This window comes from Diceros bicornis, chromosome 20, assembly GCF_020826845.1.
Source record: "Diceros bicornis minor isolate mBicDic1 chromosome 20, mDicBic1.mat.cur, whole genome shotgun sequence".
NCBI lineage: Eukaryota > Metazoa > Chordata > Mammalia > Perissodactyla > Rhinocerotidae > Diceros > Diceros bicornis.
This window is the reverse complement of record NC_080759.1, coordinates 27,160,539-27,166,667: the sequence shown is the minus strand read 5'-3', so window position 1 is coordinate 27,166,667 and position 6,129 is coordinate 27,160,539.

Below are 6,129 nucleotides of genomic sequence, written 5' to 3'. Positions count from 1 at the left end.
CAGGTTACTTCTTGCCACAGAGAGCAGGCTGAAGATGGAGACATTGAATGCATGCAGTGAGTAGGTGATATTCAGGCTGCAGGAGAGTGATAAGTGGATCTGGAAGGGGAAACTGATAATACCCAGCAGTTCCTTTAAGTTGATCAACCTACTCACAATACTAGCCTAAAAAATGGACTAAGAACGACTCTACACACACAAACTCAACAACTTATTAAAACAGATGAATTCCTCAAAACCCACAATTTATAAAGAGCTTTTACAAAAACCTACAGCAAACATCATTCATAATGGTAAAAGACTCAATGCTTTCCCCATAAAATCAGGAACAAGGTAAGGATGTCCAATCTCACCACTCCTATTCAGCATAGTACTGGAAGTGTTAGCCAGTGGAATAAGGAAAGAAAAGGAAATTAAAAGCACATAAATTAAAAATGAAGAAATAAAAGTGTCCCTATTTGTAGAACATGAATATCTATGTAGAAAAATCCTAAAGAATCTAGAAGAAAACTCCTAGAACCAATATATGAGTTTCACGAGGGCACAGGGTAGAAGCTCAGCATGCGAAAATCAATCCTGTTTCTATATTCTGGCAATGAATTATTGGATACTGAAGCTAAAAACACGATCCTCCATTTACGACAGCTAAAAAAAATACTTAGGTACATATCTAACAAAACATGTACAATATCTCTTTGCTGAAAACCACAGAATTCTGGTGAAAGAAATCAAAGAAGACCTAAGTTAATTGGGAGACACATCATGTTCATTAATTGGAAGGCTCAAAATAGTAAAGATGTCATATCACCCTACCTTTATAGGTTTAACTAATTCCTATCAAATCCCAGGAAGATGTTTTTGTAGATATAGACAAGTTGAATATAAAATTTTTGTGGCAAGGGAAAGAAACTAGAATATCTCAAATAAGTTTTTGAAAAAGGATAAAGTTGAAGGAATCACACTACCAATTGTAAAGACTTACTATACACCTACAGTAATCTAGACAGTGTGGTATTGATGGAGAAAGAGACACAAAGATCAATGCAACAGAAGAGAGAGTCCAGAAATACACCAAACCAGTATGGCAAACTGATTTTGTGTGTGTGTGTGTTTGTGTGTGTGTGTGTGTGTGTGTGTGTTTGCTGAGAAAGTTTCACCCTGAGCTAACATCCATTGCCAATCCTCCTCTACTTTTTGCTTGAGGAAGATTAGCCCTGAGCTAACATCTGTGCTAATCTTCCTCTATTTTTTTTTTTTGTATGTAGGACACTGCCACAGCATGGTTGGTGAGTGAAGTAGGTCCACGCAAGGGATCTGAACCTGTGAACCTGGCCCGCCAAAGCACAGTGCGCTGAACTTTAACTAATCAGCCACCAGGCCTGGCCCACAAACTGATTTTTGACAAATACATAAAATCAGTGCAATAGAGAAAGAATAGTCTTTTAACCGATGGGAACAACTGAACATCCATAGCCCCAGACCTGCCAAAAAATCCCAAAAACAAACAAAAAGTTCACCTTAACCTCAAACCTCAAGCAAAAATTAAATTAGTCAAAGATCTATATGTTAAACATAAAACTATAAAGCTTTTAGAAGAAAACAGAGGAGAAAATCTTCAAGACTCAAGGTTAGGCAAAGAATTCCTAGACATGACACCAAAAGCAAGATCCACCAGAGGAAATAATTGATAAATTGGACTTTATCAAAATTTAAAACTTTGGCTCTGAAAAAGACTCTGTTAAAAGGATAAAAAGACAAGCCACAGATTGGGATAAAATATTAGCAAATCACACATTTGCAAGACTTATATCCAGAATAGATAAAGAACTTTCTAAACTCAATGGTAAGAAAACAAACAATCTAATAGTACATAGTAAAGGTGTACATATCGCCCTAACTTTATCTATAAGTTTAACTAATTCCTATCAAATCCCAGGACGATGTTTTTGTAGATATAGACAAGTTAAATATAAATTTTTGTGGCAAGGGAAAGAATGGCAAAAAATTTGAGCAGATACTTCACCAGAAAGGAGATATGGAAATATGCAGTTGAAAAGATATTCACCCTTAGCCATTAGGAAAATGTACATGAAAGCTAGGATTAGATACCATCACATCCCTATTAGAATGGCTGGATAAAAAACACCGACAATACCAAGTGCTGATGAGAATGTGGAGCAGTGGGATCTCTCAGACCTTGTGGGTGCTAATGTAACATGATATTTAGCCACTGTGGTAAACTGTTTGACAGTTTAGTATACTTAAACATACGTTGACCATACAAATACAATTTCTATTGCTGCATTGCCAATTTCCACAAACCTGGCAACTTAAAAGAGCACACATTTATTGGCTCACAATTCTGTAGGTAAGAATTCTCTAGGCACAGAGCAACTGGGTCTTTTAGGTCAGAAGTCTACAACACCTATAATAAGGGGTTGGCCAGCTACATTCTCATCTGGAGCTCAGGATGTCCTTCAAGCACATTCAGATTGTTGGCAGAAAAAAGTTCTTTGGGTTGTAGGACTAAGGGCCCCATTTTCTTGCTGGTTGTCAGCCTAAGGTCACTCTCAGCTCCCAAAGGCCACCTACTGTTCCTTTTTCAAGAAGTCCTGTTTATCTTCAAAGTCTGCAACAAAGAATTTTCCTCTCATGGGAGATTCTTGGGTGAATCCCTCTCATGCTTCAAATCTCTCTCTTCAGTGAGAGGCTGGCCCCTTTTAAGGACTCATTTGATTAAGTTGGCCCAACTAAGAAAAATCACCCGTTTTAAAAGTCAGCTGTACTCTATAACATACCCAAATCATGCCATGACTAGCCTATCATATTCACAATTCATGCCCACACTCAAAGTATGGAGAAGTCATCTTGGAGGCCGTCTTGAAATTCCACCTACTTACCATATGATGCAAGCAAACCCACTACTGAGTATTTATCCTACAGAAATGAAAACTTATGTTCATACAAAAACCTGTATATAAATGTTCATAGAAGTTTATTTTTAATAGCCCCAAACTGGAAACAACTCAAATGTTCTTCAGTGAGGGAATGGATAAACAAACTGTGGTACATCCATAGAATGGACAATATAATTGGGCAACTAAAAGGAATGAACTATTTGATACAGAAACTTGGATGGAACTGAAGGGCATCATACTTTGTGAAAAGAAAGAAATCTCAAAAAGTTACATATATGTAATTCCTTTCATATAACACTCTTGAAATGATCACATTATTGTTGTAGAGAACAGAACAATTGTTGCCAGGATTTACAACTGAGGGAAAGGTATGTCTATAAAGGGATGGCAGAAGGCAGTTTCTTTGTGTTGGTGGAACAGTTCTCTATCATCAGGGTGATGGTGGTCATTACATGAATGTAAACATATAATAAAATTTCACAGAACTGTGCATACTCCCTCTCCCGTCAAATAATGAGTGCATGTAAAAACTGGTTAAATGCAAATAAGGCTTGTAGTTTTGTTAACAGTATAGTTCCAAGGTCAATTTCCTGGACTTGATAAAGTATGATGGTCCTATAAGATGTTATTGGGGGAAGCTAAGTAAAGAGTACAAAGAAAATCTTTACTATTTCTGCAGCTTCTTGTGAGTCTAAATTTATTTAAAAAATCAACAGAATATACATTCTTCTTAAGTACACATGGAACATTCTCAAAGATAGACCACATGCTGGGAAACAAGGCAAGCCTCAATAAATTTACGAAGATTGAAATCATATCGAGCATCTTTTCTGACCATAATGCTATGAAACTGGAAATCAATTACAAGAAAAAAGCTGGGAAAGTGAGAAACACATGGAGACTGAACAACATGCTACTGAACTACCAATGGATCATTGAAGAAATTAAAGGAGAAATAAAAGAATATCTAGAGACAAATGAAAATGAAAATATACCATACCATCTTACATGAGATGCAGCAAAAGCAGTCCTAAGAGGGGAATTCATAGCAATACAGGCCCACATTAACAAACAAGAAAAATCTCAAATAATCAATCTTAAACTACACCTAACAGAACTAGAAAAAGAAGAACAAACAAAGCCAAAAGTCAGCAGAAGGAGCAAACAATAAAAATTAGAGCAGAAATAAATGAAATTGAAACCAAAAAAAAACAGTAGAAAGGATTAATGAAACTAAGAGCTGGTTCTTTGGGAAGATAAACAAAATTTACAAACCCTTAGCCATACTAACTAAGAAAAAAAGAGAGAAGGCGCAAATGAATAAAATTAGAAATGAAAGAAGACAACAGATACCATAGAAATACAAAGGATTATAAGAGAATACTATGAAAAACTATATGCCAAAAAATTGGACAATCTAGAAGAAATGGATAAATTCTTAGACTCATACAACCACCCAAAACTCACCCAAGAAGAAATAGAGAATCTGAATAGACCAATCACAAGTAAAGAGATTGAAACAGTAATCAAAAACCTCCCAAAAAATAAAAGTCCAGGACCAGATGGCTTCTCTGGAGAATTCTACCAAACATTCAAAGAAGATTTAGTACCTATCCTCCTCAAACTATTCTGAAAAACTGAACAAGACAGAACACTTCCTAACACATTTTATGAGGCCAACATCACCCTGGTCCCAAAACCAAAGACAACACAGAGATGCAAAAATCCTCAACAAAATATTGGCAAACGAAATACAGCAATACATCAAAAGGATCATACACCATGATCAAGTGGGATTTATACCACGGACACAGGGATGGTTCAACGTGCACAAATCAATCAATGTGATATGCCACATTAACAAGATGAGGAATAAAAACCACATGTTCATCTCAGTAGACACTGAGCATTTGACAAGATCCAACATCCATTTATGATAAAAACTCTCAATAAAATGGGTATAGAAGGAAAGTACCTCAACATAATAAAGGCCATATATGACAAACCCACAGCCAACATCATGGTCAATGGGTAAAAACTGAAAGCCATCCCTCTGAGAACAGGAACAAGACAAGGGTGCCCACTCTCACCACTCTTATTCAACATAGTACTAGAGGTTTGGGCCAGAGCAATTAGGCAAGAAAAAGAAATAAATGCTATCCAAATAGGCAAAGGAGGATGTGAAACTCTCACTGTTCGCAGATGATATGATTTTATATATAGAAAACCCTAAAGAATCCATCAGAAAACTATTATAAATAATCGACAATTACAGCAAAATTGCAGGGTACACAGTCAACTTACAAAAACCAGTTACATTTCTACACTCTAATAACAAACTAACAGAAAGAGAACTCAAGAATACAATCCCACTTACAATTGCAACAAAAAGAATAAAATATCTAGGAATAAATTTAACCAAGGAGGTGAAAGACCTATTCAATGAAAACTATAAGACATTATTGAAAGAAATCGATGATGACATAAAGAAATGGAAAGATATTCCATGCACATGGATTGGAAGAATAAATATAATTAAAATGTCCATAATACCTAAAGCAATCTACAGATTCAATGCAGTCCCAATCAGAATCCCAGTGACATTCTTCACAGAAATAGAACAAAGAATCCTAAAATTCATATGGGGCAACAAAAGATCCTGAATAGCTAAAGCAACCCTGAGAAAAAAGAACAAAACTGGAGGCATCACAATCCCTGACGTCAAAATATACTACAAAGCTATAGTAATCAAAATAGCATGGTACTGGTAAGAAAACAGACACACAGATCAATGGAACAGATTTGAAAGGCCAGAAATAAAACCACACATCTACGGACAGCTAATCTTTGACAAAGGAGCTAAGAACATACAATGGAGAAAGGAAAGTCTCTTCAATAAATGGTATTGGGAAAACTGGACAGCCATATGCAAAAGGATGAAGGTAGACCTTATCTTTCACCATACACAAAAATTAACTCAAAATGGATTAAAGACTTGAATTAAAACATGAAACCATAAAACTCCTAGAAGAAAATATAGGCAGTACACTTTGACATTGGTCTTAGAAAGATCTTTACAAATGCCATATCTACTTGGACAAGGGAAATAAAAGAAAAAATAAACAAATGGGACTTGATCAGACTAAAGAGCTTCTGCAAGGCAAAAGAAGCTATGAACAAAATGAAAAGACAACCCACCAACTGGGTGAAA